Source organism: Physella acuta, unplaced genomic scaffold, assembly GCF_028476545.2.
Source record: "Physella acuta isolate Inbredline_101_S28 unplaced genomic scaffold, ASM2847654v3 ptg000494l, whole genome shotgun sequence".
In the NCBI taxonomy this organism is placed as follows: Eukaryota; Metazoa; Mollusca; class Gastropoda; family Physidae; genus Physella; species Physella acuta.
This window is the reverse complement of record NW_026732013.1, coordinates 643,897-658,800: the sequence shown is the minus strand read 5'-3', so window position 1 is coordinate 658,800 and position 14,904 is coordinate 643,897. Positions and strand designations below refer to the sequence as shown.

General features: G+C 38.4%; 1 protein-coding gene across 1 annotated transcript in view; it reads left to right on the top strand.

Annotated features, from left to right (window-relative positions):
- Window positions 1-14,904, top strand: part of LOC131944440 (centrosomal protein of 170 kDa protein B) — an 88,338-nt gene that overhangs the window by 1,572 nt on the left and 71,862 nt on the right. The gene's annotated exons all lie outside the window — the stretch shown is intronic.

The window sequence follows — 14,904 nt, the reverse complement described above, 5'->3', positions numbered from 1 at the left end:
ATAATATTATTTATTATTCATGAATATAAGCTATCTGTACTGTATCATATTATGTACCATAATAAATTATATTTGAATAGGGTTTATGTCTAGCCCTAATAGGCAAAGTAATGGTAATCTATCGTTTTGGGTACGTAAAATCGCCCGTGGCTATTTATGTACGAAAACGTTACCTCATTGTCAAGGCTTTAATAGAAGTATATTGTCATACTTTTGTGTCAAATATTATAGATAAATGAATAATAAACCTAAATCAATGGCTAAATATATCGATATAGGCCAGAAATTAACTTTAAACAGCAGTGTCTGAGAGCAAGATTTGCTATATAAACAGCAGCCATTTGTAAAATAGAGTGGCTTCCCCCTGAATCTGGCGCTAAAAGCTTATAAAAATTAAACTTAGACAAGATGGCTGCTATAGTAAATGAGCATGGTTGCATCTGTTGGAAACATCGCTAGTCTTCATTTATTACGGAAAAGTTTTAATTCAATTGTTTAAAATCAGGTACATAAATGAATCAAGGAAACATTTTTGAATTTTTTAATACATAAATCCTCCTCAAAATGTGAAATAATTATTAAAATTTAAGGAGTCACCTGTTTTTCACATTACAAATCGCGGGCGATTTTACGTACCCAAAACGATAGATTACCGACGAGTCATAGCTGTGTAGGCCTATAATGTATCCGGAAATCAGTCTGATTCTAAAGTACCTATTTGATTACCTCCCCCGATTGCTTATTAAATTTCATGATTACCACAGTGACTTCTAATTAGCAAAAGCGAATCCAAAAGCATTCTTCTCACGAACTTAACCTTTTACCCTCTCTGACGTATGAGTTTACAAGTAAAGGACAGTTTAGCATTTAAATCATGTCGATTAAATCTCAGTGCCTACGAAAACAGTATTCTTGTTTTGATAAATTTCCCATTACTTTTATCATCAGACCCGAGACGTGCTTATATTGGGTTCGAGCAAAACGCGTGACAAAATTTATTCCATGACCTCGCGTATTGGCCTACACATGCTATACATGTGTTCCACACATATAATTATGTGTTTCACATACAAGCAGTAGTATACGTGACGCACGATTGCGCCTGATCCGTTGAAAGACAGTGATAAGTAAGAGGTGTCCCCTCTCTACAGCCCGCTGGCTCTATCACCCTCTGCACGCAGCGCGAATAAAGATAAGACGTGTGTCGTATAGAAATCCCGGTTTCATATCAAGAGTTTGATACGGCTCAGGCATGGTGTTTTGATCGCGTCCTCCCACCGCGGCCGTGGATATGGTAAGTCATCATTTCCTTTCTTCGTTTGTATGGTAGTCTACCGGTAGGTACGTGTGGGTCATCCCTGGCCGGCTTGAACTGTTGTACACTGACGTCATTGTGACGTCACCAGATAGATGCACGGACACCGTGAATGGAGCATTGATCTGTGGGGCAGAGTACCGGTCACACCTAGGCGACGGACACCCGTGGGTGTGGGGGACAGACACCCGTGGGTGTGGGGGACAGACACCCGTGGGTGTGGGGGACAGACACCCGTGGGTGTGGGGGACAGACACCCGTGGGTGGCTCACACAAAGAGCCAACTTTAGCTCCTCGCGTGGCTCACACATGAAATAGATACAATATTTTGTTTGTCTAGAATTTGTCGGCCAAAGCATGCACCCCTCACAATATATAATTCGTTCGTTAATGTTTGCATGTAATTGCCACTTAGACCATATACAGAAGTACCTAGCCTAAATCTACTTATGCCTACATGAATTACATAGACGCGATTAGTGTGCACCAGTAGTATATTAGGTCCCTTTTGGTTATCATGGGTGAGCAGGATGCGGATGCGGATGCGGATGCGGAACAAAGGCTATATAGGAAAATACTCCCTGCCTGGGTGAGCCGCAGGAACAATGACATATAGCAAAATATTCACCCACCAGGGTGAGGTGGGTGATCCGCAGGAACAACGGGATATAGTAAAATACTCCCTGGGTGATGCGGAGGTACACCGACATATAGTAAAATACTCACCCACCTGGGTGAGGGTGGGTGAGCCGCAGGAACAATGACATATAGTAAAATACTCACCCACCTGGGTGAAGGTGGGTGAGGGTGGGTGAGCCGCAGGAACAACGACATATAGTAAAATACTCACCCACCCTAGGGTGGGTGATGCGGATGCGGAGTAGGTCAGTAGGTCACCTTTTGGTGACCTTGTGACGTAATTAGTAACATTATGACGTAATCATTGACCTAGTTACGTAATCATTGACCTAGTTACGTAATTTTAACGAGTTTTTTAATTAGTTTAATGAGTTTTTAAAATTTTAATTAATTTTTTGACTTAGTTACGTAATTTTAATGTGTTTTTTAATTAATTTGAATTTAATTTTTAAATTTTTAATTAATTTTATTAACGAGTTACGTAATTTAATGCGTTTTTTAATGAGTTTGAATTTAATTTTTAAATTTTAATTAATTTTTGACCTAGTTACGTAATTTAATTACTTTGATTGTATTTTTATTTTGTTTAATTTGTTTGTTTACTTGTTGTTTAATTTAATTACTTTGTTTATATTGTGTAATTTTTATTAACGAGTTACGTAATTTGATTATTTGTTTACTTTTTAATTATTTTTATTGACGAGTTACGTAATTTGATTATTTGTTTACTTTTTAATTATTTTTATTTTGTTTATTTTTAATTTTATTTTATTTTATAATTAGTTAAATTATTATTAACTAGTTACGTAATTTGATTTTAATTACTTTTGTTTATTTATTTATTTGATATATTTCTTTTCTTTGTTGTTTAATGTTGTTTGTTTATTTGGTTGTATGTATGTTTTAAATAAAAGACTAACACTAGCATGTACTAGAACAGTCTTTGTATAGGGACCTCTACCAACACAACGAACGTTACAAACATAGAACATTCATTAAAGATAACGATTAACAACACCTGTTACTCGCTAATGGCACCCGGCACGTATCGATTCACCAGCGATCCTTTGTTCTTATCAAGCACCGACCGGAGATTTATGGGTTTTTTTAATGGGAATGTATTGATCGCACCCACTGACCATCACACCTAATTAATTTGGTCACGCCTCGTGGGTTTATGTGTTGTTCACTAAAGCGAAAACAGCAGGGGGTATGGTAATTAACGCGAAGCCAGCGTTAAGTGTGGGAACACCTGTTACCACGTTAATCGATTTTACCGATCGCTTTGTTAGCTCCGCGAAGTACGTAGGTCATTATGCAACAGCTGTTGTGCGACAGCTGGTGGTGTAATTAGGTTGAGCAAGCGTATAAATGACCGCGAAAATTGTGTTCTAATCACTTCGACTTCGGACTTCAAATCAAGCATCACCGCTACTTATCCTGCCTGAGACCGTCGTTGACTCCTGAGACTAAACCCACGCCAGTTTTACCAAGCAACACATCTACCTAACCCACCACGGACCACATCTTTTGTGCGTTTTTATTCTATTAAAGGTAAGGCTAATATTACTTTTTGTTTTAAGGGCGCTAACCCCATTAAAATAACCTTTAATCAAAGCTTATTAAAATAACTAGTCACGTGTATTAACTTTAATTTTGTATCGCACACCGAGGTAAGGTTAATAGTACGTATTGTTTTAAGGGAGCTAACCCCATTGAAATAGTCTTTGAATAAATAGTTTCTAAATAAGTACGCAACTGTATTCCTTAGTGTACAACCGACCCTACTAACCAGCCATTGACCCTATTGAGCTACCTACCCATCCCTGAGGCATCCACTGAACCAAACGTTCCAGCTCCAACCAACTACACCACTTCGGATCTCCACATACAGTTAACTACACGTTCAGCTTAGACGTTCAATCTCATAGGTACGTTTCATTTTTAATTTTGTTTTAAGTATGTTTTTTAAGTATGTATTTTAAGTTATGTAATTATTTTATTTTTATTCTACAGCCAACGACCTACCCAGTCATCCAACCACTAGACACCTCGTCAATAATGGAAGCCGCCCAAACAACCAGCCACCCAGCCATGACCCGCTTCACATGCGAGATCTGTGACCGAGTATTCAGCCGTAATCAAAATTTCATACGCCATCAAGAGACAGCACACGGTCGACAAAGACATTCATGCACAACTTGTGGTAAAATATTTACACGACTTGACAATTTGACAACCCACTATAAGAAAACACACAGCAACCAAACATCACCGACCGACACCCCATCACCAACCAACAGACAAACACACCAACCCACATTAGTGACCGATAGACAAACACACCAACCAACATTAGTGACCGACACACAAACCATCCAACTCCCATCAGCGACCCAAACACCTCGTACCGCGACCAACACTAACTCCTTAAAACGACACACGACGTATGACGACATAGCAAACAACAAACGCGTAAAGACTAACAACGACAGTAACCTTAATTCACACACCGCTATTTTTCCTGTAGACGATCTAAGGGGAGATGCGGTAGACTTACACACGACCACAGACAAAGCTTCACCCACATGCCTTCTCACAGACATTCCTGACTTTATTAAACATAATCACGCCATTAACATGTTACAACAGGATTCACATTCAAAACCCTACACAGACAATTTCTCCTTTTTTAGATGTTTAGCCACACATTTAGGAGCACCCGTAATAAATCTTAGAAAGCCAACATTAAATCTCGCGAAACAGTGGCAAGCACACCAAGGTCTCGGGACCTTGGCTAATTTTAGTGGGGTTAGGTTGGTCGAAATTCCCCTCTTAGAGTCCTGTTTTAGTGTAAATATTGAGATTTTTGAATTTGACGAAAACCAGATCCTTTTTCCGAAACTTAGAAGTAATGATAGGTTTAGGGAGACCATGTATCTTTTAGTTTTTCAAAATCAGTTTATGTACATTAATAATATAGGTGGGGCGGGTCACTCTTTCGCGTGTTCTGTGTGTAACAAATTATGGCCCACCGTTAAACAATTAAACAGACACGTGAAAGGGTGTAATGGGGGGAAACCCGTTGATAGGTATAAGGGAGGGGTTTATCAGACACACCAAACAATCTGGGAGTTTTTAGCGTCCTATGGGGTAGTTGTAAATAGTAACTTTGTTTATCCCTTCCGAGCAACTTACGATTTCGAATGCTATTTCGACCATACCGAGTTACCCCCGTTAGGTAGAGTTACAAAAAGCGTAGCCAAACACGTGCCTTTGTCTTGCTCTGTCGCCTCAAACGTAGATGGGTTCGTCGAACCCATCTGTTTTATTTCGACTGGTGACCCTCAAGAATTAGTGACTAGAGTTATTGACAGACTCCACATAATCGCCGAGGCAGCTTATGGCATTTTGAAAAAACAGTTCGAGCCTGTTTTTAAGCAAATCAGGAAGTTATTTCCACCTAAAGCTAGGGGTAGTGATAATAAGTCGAACGACAAAGGGTTTGATAGCTTTCTTAGCGGTAGATTAGACGAGTATTTGCGACAAATGCCGGTTATAGGGTTTAATTCAGGAAAATATGATATAAATCTCGTTAAGCCGTATTTTATTCAGTACTTTTTAGCTTATTCAAACACAGAAGAGGGGTTAGAGGAGGGACCTAGAGCTAGTTGTAACGATGACGAAGACGACGTAGAAGATAAACAAACACCGTTTAAATATGTAGTTAAAAGAAATAATAATTTTATGTGTATATCAACAAATAAATTAAAGTTCTTAGATATAGTTAATTATCTAGCACCAGGGTTTAGCTATAGTAAATACCTCGCCGCATATAATGTTAAAGAGACCAAGGGATTTTTTCCGTACGAATATGTCAAAAATTTAGCCGTCTTAGATGAAACGTCTTTACCTCCACATTCGGCCTTTTTTTCATCATTAAAAAATTGTAACATTTCAGACGAGGAGTACGCGACGTGTAGCCAAATTTGGGTAGAGAAGGGGATGCAAACGTTTAAAGATTATCTTATTTGGTATAACAATATCGATGTAAAACCGTTTATCGAAGCGCTCGAGCAGCAAACTAATTTTTACAAAAATTTAGGGGTTGATATTTTTAAAGACGCGATTTCTGTCCCGGGGGTAACCTTAAAATACTTATTCAAAACACTGCCCAAAAACGTTTCTTTTTCTTTGTGTTCCGAGCGCGAATCAGAGTTACATAAAACAATCCGAAATAATATCGTAGGGGGCCCCTCCATTATTTTTCATAGACATCACGAAAAGGGTGAAACGTTCATTAGGGGGAATAGTAATAAGGTGGTACAGGCAATTAAGGGGTACGACGCAAACGCGCTTTATTTATGGTCTTTAATGCAAAAAATGCCGACGGGATTTCCGATTATTAGAAATAGTGAGGAGGGGTTTAGACCGCGTAAAACGAATCATTATGGGGAACAGGCCTTTCAGTGGTTATCGTGGGTTTCAAAAACAAAGGGGGTAACTTTAAAAACCGCGTTTAATGGGGGCGAAGTTAGCTTAGGATCTCGCCATATAAGAGTAGACGGGTGGGACGCGAACACTCGAACCGTTTATCAGTTCCATGGCTGCCTCTTTCATGGACACCCTAACTGCCCTTTAACTAAAGACAGAACAGTAAACCCCATTAGTAACAGACCCTTGACTGAGTTATTTAAAAAGACAAACGAAATTACGAAGTACCTTACAGATACTGTTGACGTTAAAGTCGTAGAAATGTGGGAATGTGAGTGGGGGAACCAGAAAAAAATGAACCCAACTATTAAAGACTATTTAAAATCTATTGACAAATCACAAAAGACACCGACACCGACCTATGGTAAGAAATGGCCCCTGACTGAAAAACAGATCATCGATTCTGTTTTAGACGACTCGTGTTTTGGTCTGATAGAATGCGACATTAAAGTACCGGATAGTTTAAGAGAACATTTTAGTGAGATGACACCTATTTTTAAAAATACGGACGTTACGCGCGATGACATCGGACCGTTTATGAGACAATACGCGATCGATAACAACTTATTAACTAGTGGTAGACGGACTTTAATCGGTAGCTTTACAGGGGAGAAAATTTTATTAGCGACCCCCCTTTTAAAGTGGTATTTAAATCATGGGTTGGTAGTCAGTAAAATTTATCAAGTAGTTGAATATAATCCGGTTGCATGTTTTAAGACATTTGGGGATACAGTTTCAGACGCGCGAAGAAAGGGGGACATAGACGACAAATACGCGATAACTAGTGAAACAATGAAATTGTTAGGAAACGCGGCATACGGTAAAACTTTGACGGATAAAACACGACATGCGGACATGACCTACTGTAGTGATAGGGATATAGGGAATTGTATTAATAATCCACGATTTAAAAAAATGACAAAACTTACTGACGCTGTTTACGAAGTAGAAACGTTAAAAAAGAAGATAGTTTGGGATCTCCCTCTTCAGATAGGCTTTTTTGTTTATCAGTACGCGAAACTTAGGATGTTAGAATTTTATTATGACTTTATAGACAAATATATAGATAGAACCGACTTTCAGCTATGTGAGATGGACACTGACAGTTTATACTTAGCCTTAAGTACCGATGACTTGTTAAAAGCCGTAAGACCAGGACTAGAACACGAGTTTTTTGACATTTACGACAAATGGTTCCCCTCAGAAGTATGCGACTCACATAGACCACAATTTATAAGCGGCAAAGGCACGGTAGATAGTCATTGTCTGGGGTGTAGGGCTAGGAAAATTTATGAAAAAAGAACACCGGGGTTGTTTAAATTAGAATATGAAGGGGATGGGATGGTATCTTTATGTAGTAAGACGTACCACTGTTTTGGCGAGTATAATAAAACATCAACCAAAGGATTATCTAAAAATCACAACACACTAGGCAAAGAATCTTTCATGCAGGTCCTCACAACAAAGGAACCAAGTGGTGGGACAAACACAGGGTTCAGAGCATACAACACGGGGATATACACTTACACCCAACACAGAAACTCACTTTCTTACTTTTACATTAAAAGACAAGTAGACGCAGACAATGTCACAACATCTCCCCTAGACATATAAGAACCTTTTAGTTTACCAACCGTGACTTTAACGACACTTTAATGTAAATATGTAAATAAGACAGAACCGTGACTGTATGCTGATGGGGTTGTTTTTATTCAATAAAAAAACTTATGATATAAACGGTCTTTTTTAAATTTTTGATGTGAGTTATTGTTTTGTTACTTGTCCCTGAAAGTTAGGCAACTCGGTATCCTGTATAAGATGTATGACTGGAATCAAAATGAACCATTTAAAATACTGGATCCGAGTTGGAAATATCCTTTTACCGCTCTGATCGGTGCCCCAACCATTATCACAATTCGCCCTTCCCCTTCCCTTTGTCAGCAACCCCTTCCCCCTTCTCCCATCCCTAAGCTCAATACCAACCGATAGATAAGCAGATCGTACCACTACCCACACTATTCCTTGGACAGACAAAGGATATAGGACAATCTTACAGACAAGTGTTTATTCAATTAATGTCACAACCCCCTAGAAACCACTCCAACAGACTGGGATACATAACTTGTAGACATCACTCCCCAATGAATATCCCCTTCCTAAACACATTGACATTTACTCTCAAAAGTGACAATGTTCCCATCCAAACTTTTAAATCTTTCCATATACAAATAAAAACATCCACATCCAACTTTGAAATCTGCCTCGGTGAAAACTTCACCGACCCTAGTATAAACCAGCCACCAACCGACTCTAAGTCATGGATGGCCTGAATTTGAAACCTGTCTTGTTGAAAACTTCATCGACCTGAGTATGAACTCACACACACACTCACACTCAAACACACACACACACACAAGCACAAAGCGAACTTGTAAAGACAAATAATATTGCATCGTTGAAAACTTCACCGACCCTCGTATAAACTCTACACCAACCAACAACAAAACATTGCCTAGGTGAAAACAAAAAACCTATGATACTGTCCGTATAACTGTTAGTGAAAAGCACGGGACCCAACCGGGGGAAAAATCGATTAACGTGGTAACAGGTGTTCCCACACTTAACGCTGGCTTCGCGTTAATTACCATACCCCCTGCTGTTTTCGCTTTAGTGAACAACACATAAACCCACGAGGCGTGACCAAATTAATTAGGTGTGATGGTCAGTGGGTGCGATCAATACATTCCCATTAAAAAAACCCATAAATCTCCGGTCGGTGCTTGATAAGAACAAAGGATCGCTGGTGAATCGATACGTGCCGGGTGCCATTAGCGAGTAACAGGTGTTGTTAATCGTTATCTTTAATGAATGTTCTATGTTTGTAACGTTCGTTGTGTTGGTAGAGGTCCCTATACAAAGACTGTTCTAGTACATGCTAGTGTTAGTCTTTTATTTAAAACATACATACAACCAAATAAACAAACAACATTAAACAACAAAGAAAAGAAATATATCAAATAAATAAATAAACAAAAGTAATTAAAATCAAATTACGTAACTAGTTAATAATAATTTAACTAATTATAAAATAAAATAAAATTAAAAATAAACAAAATAAAAATAATTAAAAAGTAAACAAATAATCAAATTACGTAACTCGTCAATAAAAATAATTAAAAAGTAAACAAATAATCAAATTACGTAACTCGTTAATAAAAATTACACAATATAAACAAAGTAATTAAATTAAACAACAAGTAAACAAACAAATTAAACAAAATAAAAATACAATCAAAGTAATTAAATTACGTAACTAGGTCAAAAATTAATTAAAATTTAAAAATTAAATTCAAACTCATTAAAAAACGCATTAAATTACGTAACTCGTTAATAAAATTAATTAAAAATTTAAAAATTAAATTCAAATTAATTAAAAAACACATTAAAATTACGTAACTAAGTCAAAAAATTAATTAAAATTTTAAAAACTCATTAAACTAATTAAAAAACTCGTTAAAATTACGTAACTAGGTCAATGATTACGTAACTAGGTCAATGATTACGTCATAATGTTACTAATTACGTCACAAGGTCACCAAAAGGTGACCTACTGACCTACTCCGCATCCGCATCACCCACCCTAGGGTGGGTGAGTATTTTACTATATGTCGTTGTTCCTGCGGCTCACCCACCCTCACCCACCTTCACCCAGGTGGGTGAGTATTTTACTATATGTCATTGTTCCTGCGGCTCACCCACCCTCACCCAGGTGGGTGAGTATTTTACTATATGTCGGTGTACCTCCGCATCACCCAGGGAGTATTTTACTATATCCCGTTGTTCCTGCGGATCACCCACCTCACCCTGGTGGGTGAATATTTTGCTATATGTCATTGTTCCTGCGGCTCACCCAGGCAGGGAGTATTTTCCTATATAGCCTTTGTTCCGCATCCGCATCCGCATCCGCATCCTGCTCACCCATGATAACCAAAAGGGACCTAATATACTACTTGCACCTTCTAGATACTCATATTGCTGTCACAGAAGTCATCTTTATGTCCTTCATTGAATCGATAAAACCTACCATCCACCCAAAAAAAAACCAACCAACAAACAAACAAGCAAATTACACTATTGATCTTCAGTTATGGATCTACTTAATGTGTGATTAATGGGCACAACGTGTGGTTAAAGCGTTGTGTTTTATAACTGGCGGATGCGCATCGCTGCACACTTTTTACTCCTCGAGCCTCACAGGATAAAAATAGGTGGTGGTTGTTTCACTAGTAAAAAAAAATGCATTGTTCTGATTCACCGGGCCAGGCCGACGATCGATAGCTGGGAAACTACACTTGTCTAGATCGACTCTCTTTGTCGTCTCTCTCCCCCCCCCCCCCCCATACACTAGTGCTAACGTGCCGTAATGTTACTCAAACACAGATTAAAATATGCTCAATATTTTGTAAAGCTCTTGGGTTTTCCAAGATTGGACGGAGTGATGGAGGAATACACTACTATCTTTAGATAAACGTGTGGCCTCTATGGCTCTGCTATTGGTGCTTTTTGAACAATTAGTGGTATAGAAATTCTAGTCATGGGCGGTGTAAGACATCCGGTATGGCGTGTATCCAGTCAATTTTACCATAAATAAACAAATGGCAGGCTGAAGACAATGCACGTGTATATTATGTCATTCATATATTGAAAAATATTTGAAAGAAGTAAAAAGTTTAGGCCTACAGTTGCGAGCCTGCACCGTGTTACCCTCTGCGTTAAAGTTGTGCTATAAACAACTAAGTTGTAGCCATGTTGCCGGGAGCCAACTGCCCACATTTCCACCAATGATCCGTCGAAGACTAAGTTTGATTTTGATCGCCACGAACCTTAGCCGTGCTTAGCTTTGTTGACACGTCTGTGGCAGGTAATCCAGAGTTTGGCCAGACTTATCCCCCTTATCAGCTGCTGTCACTATACGCACTGGCTACTGTATGTGTATCACACTGTCGTGACAAAAAACCTGACATTTTGGTGGCCCTAGCTAAACCATGCTGACAAATACCTGACATTTTGGTGGCCCTAGCTAAACCATGCTGGCAAAAACCTTACATTTTGGTGGCCCTAGCTAAACCATGCTGACAAATACCTGACATTTTGGTAGCTCTAGCTAAACCATGCTGACAAATACCTGACATTTTGGTGGCCCTAGCTAAACCATGCTGGCAAAAACCTGCCATTTTGGTGGCCCTAGCTAAACCATACTAACAAATACCTGACATTTTGGTGGCTCTAGCTAAACCATGCTGACAAATACCTGACATTTTGGTGGCCCTAGCTAAACCATACTGGCAAAAACCTGACATTTTGGTGTCACTAGCTAAACCATGCTAACAAATACCTGCCATTTTGGTGGCCCTAGCTTGACGCTTTAAGTCGATGTCTTGCCTACATACACGGAGTTTGGATATTGGTGTGATGACTGTAAGATAATGCAGGGTCACACTTTGACGGCTCCTACAACATTTAGGATATAGCCTATCTATTATTGAACTCGGCGAAACCTGAATTAGCTTAGGGCAATGAGATATTGTATATTGTTGTCTCATATTAAAACACAGGCTCCATCAGTGTAAAAAAACACACCAACAGTGTTTTTCCAATGGTGACTTCACTGACTGTAGCGATACCATTGTAATTTTACCTATTTTAGTGGAGTCACGACTATGATAAATCTCTCACTGACTGTAGAGGTACCAATGTACCTATGTTAGTGGAGTCACGGCTATGATACAGCTCTCACTGACTGTAGAGATACCTATGTTAGTGGAGTCACGGCTATGATACAGCTCTCACTGACTGTAGAGATACCTATGTTAGTGGAGTCACGGCTATGATACAGCTCTCACTGACTGTAGGGATACCTATGTTAGTGGAGTCACGGCTATGATACAGCTCTCACTGACTGTAGAGATACCTATGTTAGTGGAGTCACGGCTATGATAAAGCTCTCACTGACTGTAGAGATACCTATGTTAGTGGAGTCACGGCTATGATAAAGCTCTCACTGACTGTAGAGATACCTATGTTAGTGGAGTCACGACTATAATAAAGCTCTCACTGACTGTAGAGATACCTATGTTAGTGGAGTCACGGCTATGATACAGCTCTCACTGACTGTAGAGATACCTATGTTAGTGGAGTCACGACTATGATACGGCTCTCCTGACTGTAGAGATACCTATGTTAGTGGAGTCACGGCTATGATACAGCTCTCCTGACTATAGAGATCCCAATGTACCTATGTTAGTGGAGTCACGACTATGATACAGCTCTCACTGACTGTAGAGATACCTATGTTAGTGGAGTCACGACTATGATACAGCTCTCACTGACTGTAGAGATACCTATGTTAGTGGAGTCACGACTATGATACAGCTCTCACTGACTCTAGAGATACCTATGTTAGTGGAGTCACGGCTATGATACAGCTCTCCTGACTGTAGAGATACCTATGTTAGTGGAGTCACGACTATGATACAGCTCTCCTGACTGTAGAGATACCTATGTTAGTGGAGTCACGGCTATGATACAGCTCTCCTGACTGTAGAGATACCTATGTTAGCGGAGTCACGGCTATGATACAGCTCTCCTGACTGTAGAGATACCTATGTTAGTGGAGTCACGGCTATGATACAGCTCTCCTGACTGTAGAGATCCCAATGTACCTATGTTAGTGGAGTCACGACTATGATACAGCTCTCACTGACTGTATAGATACATATGTTAGTGGAGTCACGGCTATGATAAAGCTCTCACTGACTGTAGAGATACCTATGTTAGTGGAGTCACGACTATAATAAAGCTCTCAGGTCAGACAGTTGTTGGGCCACGATTGAGGTTTATTACAGCTATAGCTTGGTACTTGATAGAGAATAAACCATTCTGTTGGAGTGTAAAGTAATCGCACTTAAGTGGCCAATGATGCACATTTTCAAGTATTGTCATATACACAGCAGTGTCTAGATATACGAGCTGGGGGGAATGTGTCTATTAACAAGTATTTGTATACGCGAAGTCAGCAATCAGTCACGAGTTGGTATATATATATATATATATATATATATATATATATATATATATATATATATATATATATATATATATATATATATATATATATATAATATTTATATATATATATATATATATATAATATTTATATATATATATATCTATATACTCATTAAAAATATAAATTCCGTATAAATTTAAAAAAATAATAATTCATCGTTATTTGATCACTAGCGTAACTCGTTTAAAAAAATGTCAGCTAAATTTTTCTTTGGTTGTCTCTCTTTCCATAAGATAACTGATAATGTAATTGTATAGGATAAGCCAACGTTCTTTAAACCAAAAAAAAAAAGGGTGTTAGGATAAATAGAATAAACTTTCTACATTTCAAAGCACGAGATCTTTATATAATAGTTTATTTTAACTAAAAAAATAAAGTTGTCAGCCTCGATTAAAATATTATAAAGTAATCACTTAGTTCGATGTCTATATTTTACTTTCATTAAACTCGAAAAAAAAAAAAACAACAACCAACAAATCCGATCCGACATACATATGTAACACAACTACTGGTAGCACTAAAGTTCTAGCAAAGCTCCCATACATTGTCATCAATTATGTAGTTTTGGTGTTATATCATATCTGGAGCTTAAGGCATACAACAAGAGTAGATCATGCAACATGAGTATATAAATATATCTAAATGTCAGCGCAAAAAGAAATGTCATGGTATAATAGGAGTTTCATATCTATCTTTACCCATAGCTATCTGTGCTAATAGATTTTAAGAGCTGTAGAAGACTTACAGTCGGAAAATGGCTTTCACCAAGACAGTAGCGACCACACCTGAACCCTGACACTAGTCCACCATTTAACTCTGGCAGTAGTGACTTAACCGTCTCCCGTCTGATGACAATATCCAATCACATTGAGACATTACAACATACAAATCTCCCGTCTGATGACAATAACCAATCACATTGAGACATACAACATACAAATCTCCCGTCTGATGACACTATCCAATCACATTGAGACATTACAACATACAAATCTCCCGTCTGATGACAATATCCAATCACATTGAGACATACAACATACAAATCTCCCGTCTGATGACAATATCCGATCACATTGAGACATACAACATACAAATCTCCCGTCTGATGACAATATCCAATCACATTGAGACATTACAACATACAAATCTCCCGTCTGATGACAATATCCAATCACATTGAGACATACAACATACAACTCTTCCGTCTAATTACATATCCAATCACATTGAGATATTACAACATACAAATCTCCCGTCTGATGACAATAACCAATCACATTGAGACATTACAACATACAAATCTCCCGTCTGATGACAATATCCGATC